The sequence below is a fragment of the Ursus arctos genome, unplaced genomic scaffold, assembly GCF_023065955.2.
Source record: "Ursus arctos isolate Adak ecotype North America unplaced genomic scaffold, UrsArc2.0 scaffold_20, whole genome shotgun sequence".
NCBI lineage: Eukaryota > Metazoa > Chordata > Mammalia > Carnivora > Ursidae > Ursus > Ursus arctos.
The window spans coordinates 23,196,534-23,210,032 of NW_026622875.1; the positions used below are offsets into that span (position 1 = coordinate 23,196,534).

General features: G+C 46.0%; 1 protein-coding gene across 3 annotated transcripts in view; it reads left to right on the top strand.

The window, feature by feature from the left end:
- NMNAT3 (nicotinamide nucleotide adenylyltransferase 3) overlaps positions 1–13,499 on the top strand; it is a 110,934-nt gene that overhangs the window by 82,886 nt on the left and 14,549 nt on the right. The gene's annotated exons all lie outside the window — the stretch shown is intronic.

Below are 13,499 nucleotides of genomic sequence, written 5' to 3' on the forward strand. Positions count from 1 at the left end.
GGAGACTCATTCTGTTCACCAGACAGAGACGCAGCCAGGAGTTCAATGTTGGGAAACAGAGGCACACATAAGAAAGAGGTGCTAATACCCTGAAAGCATGTAGGACCCCAAGGAGCCAGCCACCCCATCAGAGGCTTTGTCAGCGCGCCGATAATCGGAAGGCACTGCAAGCTGACCAGCCCCGAGCACTCCTGAGACTCGGGAAAACAGTTGTAGAGAACGAGTGGAGCGAGAGAGAGGAAATAAAAAAGGCCTCGCTCTCTAGGACCAGAAAGGAAGTTTAACCCCTGTGAAATAGTGCCGCTTTGTTGTTTACTTTGCCAGTTTTTTAAGAAGTTGCATACGACGCAGGACGTTTGGAAACGAAAGAAAGAGAGAGCTCACGCTGGCCAGCTCAGGCGTTGAAGGGTTCTGGAGACCAGAGGGGGCTTTGCAGTGTGCAGGAAGAGCGTGCGGGCTGAAAGACGTCGGCGGAAAGCAGCGAGGGAACCGAGGGCAGACAGAAGAGCCGCGTGCCCCACAGGCACTGAAGGGGGAGGGAGGATGATCACACTTCCCACGGCCACCACGGTCCAGCCCACCCAGTGCCCCGCCAGAGGCCCTCAACTCCACGTGGGATAACCGGAATTGCTGGATCTGTTATCCCTGCCCCAGGCCTCCTTGATCCAGGCACTTAGTGGCCTTTGAAGGTGGGGGGTGCTTCGGGCCAGCGGCGCACCGAGCAGAGCAATAAAGGAGCAGGCTCAAGTTCATCCGCACTATGAGCGCTAAGAGCAATCTGGCTGAAGAAACCAACCAACCAACCGAAAAGCAGAACTTGATGAAGAGAATAAAGGAGAGCGTGCCAGAATGGCCTCAAAGCTTCAACTGCCTCATGTTTTCCAAATCGTGTTTTCCAGACTTAGCTTAGAGGCCAGGTTTAATCACAATAAGCTCTTCGTAAAAGCATGCAGACCCATTTGGTTGAGATCCTGGTCTTTTTTTCCAACCTGCTTATCATCACTCTGGCTTTCTTTCCTTGTTTACCTTGCAACACTTGCTCCTGGTATTTCTTAAAAGACTTTTGCCTTTCAGGGCCCTGTTTCCCGAGGTGTTTTTCAGCCCCCACGACCAAAGAAAGAAGGAAAGGGACGGAAGGGTCCATGAAGTGGGTAAGGGTTGGACTGGGCCTGCACGCACAGGGACACTGAGCTTCTCTGAGCGGGGGTGGAGTGTGCCAAGGGAAGGGGTCCAGGACCAGCCGGCCAAGCCTGAGCGCTACCTAACGCTTCTCTCAGTTGTTTGGACAAGTGTAGTTTTGTTTTAAATACCTATGGTAATTCTTATAAAATGCTGGTATATGTGCCAAGGCGTTCTCTATGATAATAATGAAGTCTTTACACTTTGGAATGCTGTTAAGTCTTGCTTCACGCTTTGTGAGGCTGCTCGCATTTTAAGTAACAGTAACATTTTATGGAAGCCCAGTGTTGCTGGGGGACACGGTCAGCTCTAGAGGGGGTGGAATCTCTGTCATACCCCCCCCCCGAAGTGATCTGCTCTGGGGCCACATACACACGGAGGTGGAGTTACTGAGTGGTACCCTCCTGAGTCCTGGCTGGCTTAGGGCCCTCTGAACCCCACCGTCAGTCACCGGAACCGCACAGCAGGAAAAGTACAGCCAGGCCTGCTTCGGATCCCAATCCTGCCATTTCCTGGCCGTGTAACCGTAGGAAAATGGTGTAACTTTTCTGAATCTCCATTCCTGTCCCAGTTATTACTATTACATAACAAACCACCCAAACTCAGTGATGTAAAGTGACCATTTTGTACACTCACGGATTCAGTGGGTCAGGCATTGGGACACAGCACAGTGGGAATGGTTTGTCTCTGCCCCCACAATATTTGGGGACTCAGCTGGGAAGACCTCAGAGACCCGGAGGGATCGGAGTCATCTGGAGACTTCTTCACACACATATCTGGCAGTGGATGCTGGACACGGGCAGGGATGTTGACCACAGCATGCACAGGTGGTCTCCACTGTGGAGTTTCTCTGCATGGGCTAGCTTGGGCTTTCACGGCCTGGCAGCTGGGTTCCCGAACCAAGTGTCCCCCGATCTTAAGGTGGACATGTGTGGCATTTTAATGACCTCACCTTAGCAGTGACATGGTATCACTTCACCTCTGGGTTAAACACTCATCGGTGCTCACCCACGTCCAAGGGGGCGGGCACAGATTTTCGATGGAGGAGTGGTGGGGTTCTAGGAGAGCATGCATACCGGTAGGTGGTGTGGCCATTTGGGAAAACACGACCTGCCACAATTCCCTGCTAGGTTGATGCACCGGGCAGGAGGGCGGAGGGAGTGACAGTTGCTGAGCACCAGCTAAGTGCGGCAAACTGCTTATATGTTCTCGAATTCTCACTCGTTGATTTAAATAATTCTGGGTCTAGGAAATAGAAGGGTTCGTGACTACCTCACATATCCTTCTCCTGGCGATGGCACAGGCACGGGACTGCAAGTCCCACCAAGCAAGCAAGCTTTGAGTTTTTGTTCATCTCACATCCGCTAATATGCCCTTGGCCAAAGAGTCTCACGGCCAAGCCCAAAGTCAAGGGGTGGGGAAGTCCGTCCTGCCTTTGTGAGGCTGTGGCAGGGGTGGGTGTAATGACAGAGTGAGGAATTAGGACCAATAATTCAATCTACCATAGCCATTTTCTAGAACAAAGAAAATTGGATAAGGATATTGTGGCATTACAGCTGGTGTTTAACAGCATAATCTGGGATGCAAAATACCCATATAAAGTAGTAGGTTATCAAATTGCTAATAAAAGAATAATTCAACATGACCAGGTAGCATTTATCCCAGGTATTCAAGGACAATATAGCATAAAGATATCTATTAATATATCGCATTACGGAGACAATATATTTTTATGGAACCTAAATCATCATCTCCATACACACTTAAAAGTCATTCAATAAAATCCAACACCTACTTAGGGATTTTTTTTAAGCTCTTAGTAAATTAGAACTATAAGGATACTTATCTAGCATGACATATAATGGCATAACACTTCAGAAGCATTCCCACAGAAGCAAGGAAATAGAAAAGAATGCCTACTCACCACCATTACTTTCTAATGGCATCAGTCAAAAATAAGAACTAGACTTAGGGGACTCAGTTTTCAGTATTTGCAGGTGGTATTACTGTATCCCTAGAAAATCCAGGGGAAGCATTTGAAAACCTAGCGGAACAAATACATTCAGTAAGGTAGTCCGGATTAAAAAGAAACCAAAATACAGTTTTCTACGTAACAGTTGCAATACAATGTCATGAGCTATTTATATTACATAAAACATATATACTATGTAACATATAAAAATACATATTACCTGTGTCTTATGTAAAATATGAGGAAGAAATCATCCACCAGAGAAACCGCCAAGGACACCTGTCCTGGGGACTAACCTGAACTAGAAACATGAAGGACACTGAGGGAGCGGCCCTGCCCCTCTGCTGAGAGACTTAACTAATGCAAATATGAGCAGCTCCTCAAGGGAATGGTCAGTTATTGATGGGCTTTCCAGTGAAAATCCCCATGGCTATTTTTCTTTATTTAACTTGAAAAAAGTATCCCAAGGTTCAGCTGGAAGACAAACCAAGTGCTCAGAAAGCTCTGTGAGACATTAAAATAGAATTTTTTCAAGAGTGATGACATGAGTGTGATTCTGACCCTAGAGAGCACAGTGGAACACAAAGTCTATGGAAAAAGATAATATATGGTAAGAGTAAAACACAACATCGGTGGGGGAGACAGTATTTGAAAAAGGAAATGAGACAGTCCCTTTACCCTTAAGTATTTAAAGAAAAAAGTCAATTTGATTACCTACCTTATATATTTAAAATACTAAAGACCCAGGCGGTTAAGTGTCTGCCTTAAGCTCAGGTGATCTCGGTGCTGGGATCCAGCCCCACCTCAGGCTCCCTGCTCAGCAGGCAGTCTGCTTCTCCCTCCCCCTGCTCTTGCTCCCTCTCTCTCCCCCTCTCAAATAAATAAATAAAATCTTTTTTTAAAGATTTTATTTATTTATTCGACAGAGATAGAGACAGCCAGCGAGAGAGAGAACACAAGCAGGGGGAGTGGGAGAGGAAGAAGCAGGCTCATAGCAGAGGAGCCTGATGTGGGGCTCGATCCCATAACGCTGGGATCACGCCCTGAGCCGAAGGCAGACACTTAACCGCTGTGCCACCCAGGCGCCCCTAAACTAATTTTCTAAATGTATAAATATACGTATGATAGAAGTTAGGTTGCTCTAAGGCTTATGGTAACGTTGTTCCATCCTCCCTTCCCCTGATCCCTGGTTCCCAGAGCAGTCGTGTTTGACTTTTTCAGCCGTTTTCTCTAGTATTTGTCTCCCTATTTTTATATAATAAGCTTGTACTGTGTTTCGTGATTTTTCAGATTTAGATATTATCTGTTGGCTTCCCAGTTACGAAAAAGGAAGATTTAGCTCCCACACCTCCACCCTCACACTTCGCCTCCACCACAGGCTCCCCAGTTGAGTGGCTCACAACTCTGGGCTGAAGTGATACTGTTTACATTTATGTCTGCGGATGTCGTTAACGAAGGCCCGTGGTACACTGTGGTTGCCTTGTATCCCGTGTGAACTTTGGTTCTCCCTGGAGGTAATCCTTGCTTCATTTTATTTGTTTCCGGGTGTTCCTTAGACCTATCACTAGTTCAGACCCAAATTTTCCAAAAGATCTTCAAAACTCATCTTAGTCTGCACAGACGCATCACGTACTCTGTCCCGTTTTGATTCTGCGCGTGCCCTTGCCGGGGTCCTCCGGCTCCTGTCTGCACGGCCGGCTCTCTGCGCTGCTACCACGCTGTCATCTGAGATTTCCCCTCACTGTTACCCTGGGGACTCCCTCTGCCTGTCTCCTGGTGTGGAAGGGTCTCGGATTTCTTGGATCCTGTGCCTTCTGCTTTTTTTGCTCTACCCCTGCTTTGGGGCAGTGCATCCTCCCGCATCTTGCTGAGAAAGGATCTGTGGGAGATAATTTTTTGAGGCCCTGCATATATGAACACAACTTTATTCCACACTCCAATTCAGGGGTCAGTAAATGACAGCCCATGGGCCAACTCTTGTCCATAGTCTGTTTTCCTTCTTTCTGTGAGCTAACAGTGGGGCTTTTATTTTTCTTTCTTTCTTTCTTCTTCTTCTTCTTTTTTTTTTTTTTTTACATTTTAAAAGTGTTAAAAAAGGAATATGTGACAAAGACTGTGCATGGCTCAGAAAGCCTCAACTATTTGCTGTCTCTTAATAGAAAAAGCTTGCTGACTCCTGTTCTAATTGCTTGGTTGTTTGGCTGAACATAGAATTCAAGGTTGGAAATAATTTTCCTTTCACATTTTTTTTTTAAAGATTTTATTTATTTATTTGACGGAGATAGAGACAGCCAGCAAGAGAGGGAACACAAGCAGGGGGGTGGGGGAGGAAGAAGCCGGCTCCCAGCGGAGGAGCCTGATGTGGGGCTCGATCCCACAACACCGGGATCACGCCCTGAGCCAAAGGCAGACGCTTAACCGCTGTGCCACCCAGGCGCCCCCTTCCTTTCACATTTTGAAGGCTTTGCTCCACTGTCTTTTGGATCCCAGAATTGCTGCTGGGAAATCCAGTTCCATCCTGCGTCCCAGTCCTGTGTGTGCGACCTCTGGTTTTCTCTCTGGAAACTTTTGGAATCTTCTCCTGAAACCTGATGGTCTGAAGTTTACTAATGGTTTGTCAGTGTGTGCACTTTCTTTCCTTCAAAGTGCTGAGCACTCAGAGGCTATTCAGTTCTGAAAACTGAAGCCCTTCTCATCTGGGAAAATACATTATTTTTTTCTTCCCTCTGTTCTCTTCCAGAAATTTCTGTTACCTAGATATTGGACCTCCCGGGTCAGTCCTCTAATTGTATCTCATGGGCATATAATGTCCTCAGATTGATCTTCCGGTTCTTCCACTAACTGACTTTATTGCTGCTGTCATCCACCAGACTGTACAGCCACGAGGACAGGAATTGGGCTGCCTCGTCACCCTCTGTGTCCCCAGCACCTAACACAGTACCTGGCGTGGAATGGGCAGTGGGTGAACATTGTTGGATGGGTGGATATTTTTCAGTTTCTCCAAGCTTCTTCCTGTTTTCTGACTGCCCCTTTGAGAGCAGCCCACTCTTGTTTCATGGATGAGCTATCATCTCTGATCCTTCTGACAGTATCATGCGGAGATTTTTGAAATCTCCTTGTGCCCTCTGCATCGATTGCCTTTGTGTCCTCCACGTTCCTTTCCTCCTGGTGATGGTTTGGTCTCTCTTTCACGGTCAGCACCTTTCTAAAATTTGTCTCTTAGACTATCCACTCATATTGGCAGATCCGGCCCGAAATGCTGGCTGCAAACTCTGAGTATATGGGTGAAGCTGGCAGGCCCCCTGGCCATATCATCAGGCCCTGGATCTAAGACCCCTAAATGTGAGGATCTGTAGGTGTCTTCTCCTGGGTGGGACTGTTATTCTGGAAGCCGAACTTTAGTCTTAAGGATGATATTTCTCACTCCTCTCACTTGTGCCTGTATCTGGGAGGCAAGGGTCTCTCCAGTCCAAGATTGGCAGAAAGCAGACATCCACCCTTCTGCCAGGATGGGAGAATGGGTAGGTGACTAGATCTAAGGGGTCTGAACTGGTCGTCCTGTGTTCGGGCCCTCTGGCACCCCCTTCTCCCATTCCTGAGCCACTCTGTGCTTCTGCCACACAAGGCACCTAGCCTCTCACCTCCTTCGCCGCCTGCACACTCTGCTTGTTAATCATTGTGCGTCAGCTCTCCAGCCTGCGTTGACCTTTCCATCCATTGTCATCTCTTCTTACTCTTTTTGCCCTTGTGATTTCATATGTATTTTATTCCTTCATTGCCATTTTATTAGAATGGGTGGAGATGAAGAAGGAATTCTATCCTCCATGTTAAACTCACAGCCATCTATTGCTATGGTAACCCCAAATTAAGGACAGTAGAGCTTCGTACTAAGAGATATGCTGGTCACGTTACTCAGAATTAACAGTCAGGTTCACGTCCCTTGAGAGCTATCAGTCTCATGGGAAAGACAAACAGTTCTTTACTATACAAATGCTGTAATGGAGGTGTGTGGGCTGCAGTGGGGCCGCTGGAGAAGTGCCTGCATCTACCTAGGGAGAAAGGTCACGTGAGAAGCAACAGAGGGATTGTGGGAAACGGAAGAGGCTTGAGCTCGTGACCATTTGGAGGGCAAGGAGTTTTAGCCCAGATTGTTATTTTTATTGATTCTCCTTTCCTGGATGCTAAAACAAAGCACTGATTTCTCCTTGTACCGCCTGTCCTGTCAAGATGAGCTAAACCATCAAGGCGACACCTGAGTCTCCGAGATGCAGAGCAGGGCTGCCCGGAGGGCCGCCTGGTGCCCCACCCTTTTCCTCCGGTCAAACAGAGATTAATGTGCAAGTTAAATGTATGTAAATGACCCAAGAAAGTGGGCACTCTACAGAAGTTAGCTTTTCCTTTTTTTAAAGTGGAAAAGAAAGATGATATTCCATACATAACCTGGGACTCAGATATGCAGAAATAGAACTTACTTTGCTTTCTGTAACACTCACTTTGCTCTTAAGCCACCATTTCCGTGAATGGTGAAATACTTTGCCACTTCAAGGTAATTATCTTCTGATTTTAAACTCATTCTGTTACAGGTCAGTTTTTAATCAAGTTAATCTTTTGCTGCCTGCTTCCCCCAAAGCGAATTAAGCATCATAGGTGGTCTGTCATCCTAGCATCTGAAAGGGGGCATCTGGCCCTGAATGCCCTCCACCTGGGTCTTGGGCCCTGGCCCCCAGCCTCTCCTGGCTAAGGTACCACCACTGCGGTCTGGGCCCAGGCCTGGGCTCTCCCTGGTTCTACCACCACCAAGGTCCTTGGCTTTGCGCTGCACCCCGTGTCCCCTACCGACCACCCCACAGTAGCCCAGCTGACTGTTCATTCTCAGCCTCTTTTGATCCTCCTCTCAGAGAGCCTTGGGAATGTCTCTGGCTGTCTGCCGTGCCCCGCCAAAGGCAGGGGAGGGGATGTTTCCTGAGGGTCTCTCTGTCTGTGCTTGTCGCGCTGCCGTTTCTACCGCACTGATGCTGTGCCGCTGCGGAGCCAGATGGTCTCCCCTAGAATTCGCAGCGGGAAGCAAAATACCAGCCGCCCGCTCTGCGGTTCCCCAAACTGAGCCTCCGCACTGTGCCCCCATCACCCGACACACAGGAGGCTTTGTCTCTGAAGGGTGAGAGCGTGTAGGGAGCAGGTCTCGACTTGGGTCTAAACTCTTGGTCACCACAAACCTTTTCTACCAGGTTCTTCCCTATGCCTGCTGCTCATTCCTCCACTCACGCCGCCCGCAGCCCAGAAGGGGCTTTTCCTTTCCATTTTCATATCCTGTCCTTAACATTCTGGATTTTAGTAAACCTGGGTGCACGCACTTCCCCGACTCTGGTTGATATTTTTTAGGGTGACTTCTAAAACTTACATAAATCTTTCTCAACAAACCCTGATTCTAACCTTCACCAGTATTCCTCTGAAATTTAGGAACCAGTTCTGGAAGTCGAAAGCTGAACGTCCTTTCCTTATTCTCAGCTAGTTCTGTCATTCCCCGCCCCACCCCCACCCACAGTGGATGCCTCCGCCTCCAGGAAGGAAGGGCCCAGGGCAGCCAGGTTTACCAGGCTGGAAAAATGCATCAGAGAACTCTCAGCTTCTGGGCAGGTGTGTGTGTGTTGGGGGGAGAGGTTGGTTGGTGTCAGGCTGCCTTCTTTGGATCAACTCTCCTACTAAAAACAAAAATAAATGGTGGCTAGAACATTTTTCAAACCTCACTGTTAAAGCCATAAAGTGGGGATGTCTCAGACCAGCTGAGAGACAAACCCCTATAACCTGGGAGGTAAGTAAGCCGGCTATTGGAACATCAAAGCCACTGATGCCCTGTGGGAACTTGCCAGTGCTGCTCACTTAAGCTTTGAATCAGTGGCCATACAAGCCAACAAAGGAAGAATTGAAAGGCTAGAGCCCTCATAAGCTGGGGAACCTGACGGGTAACTTCCCTCACATTAAGCTGGACCCCCAAGGAGCTATACCCTCAGGGTCTAGATTTAACCCACCTTCTTCCCCCAGTCCTAGAGGACTTTAAAGAACCCTTGGTACTAAGGCAAGCCGAAGAAGAAAAAGACAAGGATAAAATATCACTAGAAAGAAGTGGCCTTACATCAGCCTTTGCTCAGATTTGCAGCCCCTTGCCTGAGTTAGTCAAGGAAGCTTAAGTCGACAACTTCATTTAAGGTCATCCATGACTTTTAATAACTCCAGGGACCCGGGAAACAGAAACATGAGGCTTCTCTGGAGGAGGGCATATCTATCTGACGCCCGGGGGAGCCCGCCAACAAATGATTAGTCAGGGGCATTGACCGGCAAGTAGTCAAAAGTCACACCATCATTTCAAGAGTTGCAGAGAAAACATTTGATAAAATTAATTTATGACAAAAACTCTTAAACTGGGAATCGCTGGGAATGTTTCTTAAAGTAACCTATTTGTCAGAATAGACCAGGTTAGTCTGCCATAACAAATGCCCCAATTTTAAGAGCTTAGCACATTAAAAAACGTTCCTCTCTCATCGGATCAATCCCATGTAGACCGTGAAGAGATGCAGGGCAACCCCCGCCCAGCCGTGTCTCAGGAATCCTAGCGGGCCCCACCCGTGGCTTTGCTTCCTTAATTACAGCGTTCAGCTTCACTATAAAAGAGTGGGAGGGTCAGCAAGAGTTTTTATGGCCAAGTCTGGATGGGCCATGCATCACTTCCACCCACATCCCGTTGACTATAGCTCAGTGAGATCACATAAACACAACCTAATTTCAAGAAGAACAGATATATTAGCTTCCAGTGTGCCCAGGAAGAGGAGGAAAAGCGTTCTAATGAACACATGGCATTGTCTCTGCCACAACTGAAAAAGGATATGTACAGAAAACTTGCAGCGGACATCATATGTAATACTGAAACTCAAAAGCTTTTCCTCTGGTAGTGGCGATAAGGCCCGCTAACACCACCTCTGTTTGGCATCATGCTAGAGGTCTTCAGTGGTGCAACGAGAAAAACAAATAAAAGGCGGAGGGATTGGAAATGCAGCAGATTCGTCAGTATTTTCAGATGGTCTCTTTTGGACACAGATTTGAAAGCCTTGTACAGATAAACGATTAGAATAAGAGAGTTTAGCAAGATTACTAGATATGCATCCAAGATGCCTAAAGCATGTCTCTATATTGCAACAAACAGAATAAAAAAAATTTTTTAAATGCCATTTGTAGTGGCATCTAAAAAATCAAGTGTCTAGGAATAAATCTTACAAAAGATGTTTAGGCTCTAAGAAAAACTGTAAAACTTCAGGGATATTTAAGAAGATCTGAACAAATGGAAAGATATACCATGCTTATGGATTGGAAGGCTAAAAATTGTAAAGACATGAGTTCTCCCTAAATTAAATTATAAATTCAGTTCAATTCCTATCAGAATTTCAGCAGGTTTTTGGGGGGTAGTGCAGGGGCAAGGAGAGATGTTTCGTTTGTGGAATTTGACAAGCTTGTTCTAAAATTTAAATGGAAAATAACAAAAAGTTAAGAATTGCCAAGACACTCTTGCGAAGAATCAGGTGGGAGGATTTGCTTAACCAGATACGAAGATGCGTGATAAAGCTATATTAACCAAAGCGAGGTGAGGTTGCACAGGGACAGTCGACTGGAGCAAAGAACAGAAGAGCAGAGAAGCAGGCCCTTGCACAGGTGAACACCTGATGTTCAACACATGGGTGGCAGAGCTCAGTAGCAGGGTGGACGGGGGCTTTTTGGTCAACTTTGCTGGAATAATTGACTATCCAAATGAAAAATAACTTAATAGTGATGAGGGAACAGAAGGCAAGCTGAGGACAAAGCAGAAACTGACGCCCTGCAACCCAAGGGATGTATGTGACATTCCTCAGGCACTCCTGGCTGCCCTCAAGGACAAAGAAATAGTTAACCTATAGATACCACAATCCCTCAGTTTACAAATGTCTTAGCAGTTTACAAGAACAGAAGCATTTCTACCGGGGGCGCCTGGGTGGCTCAGTTGTTAAGCGTCTGCCTTCGGCCCAGGGTGTGATCCCAGAGTCCTGGGATCGAGCCCCACATCAGGCTCCTCCGCTGGGAGCCTGCTTCTTCCTCTCCCACTCCCCCTGCCTGTGTTCCCTCTCTCACTGGCTGTCTCTATCTCTGTCAAATAAATAAATAAAATCTTTAAAAAAAAAAAAAGAAGCATTTCTACCAATAACCTAGCTTCAGGAAGGGAATGTAGATACAATTAAATGTCCTTATAATCTGCAGGCTCCAGGAAATTCCCAGACATCTTCATGTTAATGCCTTGCTAGAGGGGGTAAACAACCTGAACTTGACAATGGCAAGGCCTCCGGTATCCTGTGAGTCTTCTTTAACATATGAAAGTATTTCTCAACCTCCCTTTTTCCTTATCTTCCCCAACCCCATAGTATATAACAGCCACCCCTCACAACCCCGGTGCAGCAGCTCTTTCTGCCCATGGGTCCTGTCCCCGTGCTTTAATAAACCACCAATTTTGCACCAAAGATGCCTCAAGAATTCTTTCTTGGTCGTCGGCTCCGGACTCCACCCCGCTGAACCTCACGAGTATTCCGTGTCCTCATCAGTAGGATTCACATCATGCACAAAGGCCCAAATGTGAAAAAACAAAACTATAAGCCTTTTATGAGATAATATAGGAAAATGTCTTCATAACACAAAATGCACTGGCCATAAAGGAAAAAACTAATAACCCAACCCAACTACATTAAAATTAAGAACTTTCGTTTTCTTTTTTTTCATTTTCAAAGGATTCCATAAAAAAAGGACAATAAGGCAAGCCGTAAAACAAGAGGGTATTTATGACTCATGTATGAGTATGTACAACATGTAAAGAACTCTACGAATCAATGATAAAAAAGCAGACAACCCAAAAAATATGGGCAAAAGATTTGAACAGGCACTTCACAAAAAATTTAAACCTGAATGTTTAGTAATATATATGAATAAGTGCTCAGCCTCGTTAGTGGGCAGGAAAATGAACTTTAAAACAACAATGAAATATAACTGCACACCTCTCAGTTTGGGAAGATCCTGACCATAAGCTTGTGTGGCATGGCCTGGAGCAAATGAAACTCTTCATGCACGGCTGGTTGGAGGATAAATAGCTACAACCACTTTGGAAAACGGTCTGGCATTAGAGTAAAGCTGCAGACACACCTACCCTATCATTCAGCGGTCCGCTCTTGGATGTATGTCCTAAGAAATGCATGCCTGTGTGCACTGGGAGATTTGTGGAAGGACGTCCGTAGCAGCGCTGTTTTTAATTGTCCAAAGCCAGACTCAAACCAAGTCCATCAACAGTAAAAGAGATCAATTATTTAGTATATAATCTTGCAATGGAAGGTTATGCAGCAATAAAACTGGTTGGATTACATGAAATTTATTTACGTAAAGTGAAAAAGGCTGAACAAAAGAATGTATTCAGTATGATTCCATTTATAAAAGTTTCAGGAGGTAAATGAATCTCTGTTTTTTAAGGCTACATAAATATGTGGTAAAGCTATAAAGGAAAGAGAATTAATATAAGAGTGTGATTAACGGCCGTCCGAGTGGGGCTTGTGGTGGGGAACATCTGGTGTGCCAGAAGTGCTCGTATCTTAATCTAGGTGCTGATGAAAGCAACATATACTTTATAACTCTCTGTCAAGCCATATGTGTTCTTTTATGTGCATGTTATATTTTATAATACAATTTTAAAAAATATATCACATCCTAAATAAAATATCATCCCACTAAATAAGGATTCCCTAATACCTCTTCTTAGCATAAGGTCCTTCCAAGTAGATATGATCCCATTTCACATAAAGGAAAACTGAAGTCCAGATGACTAAGTAATTTATTTTTCCAGACAGGTTGGTAATTGCCTAGGGTGCACTAGGGAGTGATGGAGCTGGAGCCCCCCCCGCCAGGCTCTTGGGGTCCTGTTCATACTCTTTCCATGCTGGTTCTCTGTAGTTTCCACGGTGTCCCTATAGCTCTGAACTTAAGAGTTCTCCAGTCCCTGGGCCATACTGCATCACTTACCAGCACAACCCACATCCTTCCCGAAGTAGGCCTTCCCATTCCTCCTAGACCCACTGCTTCCCATCTCCTTCCCACCTCCCACCTACCTGGTCCATGCTCCATCCCATCCCTTCATCTTTGATTCACAAGGCCCCCTGGTGTGTCACTGTTGTCCCATACATGATTAGAGGATGATAGTGCCTCTGTTGAGTCCTGTGCAGGAGGAGGTCGTGATGTGCCTCCACCATATTCTTTTTTTTTTTTTTTGAAGATTTTATTTATTTATTTGACA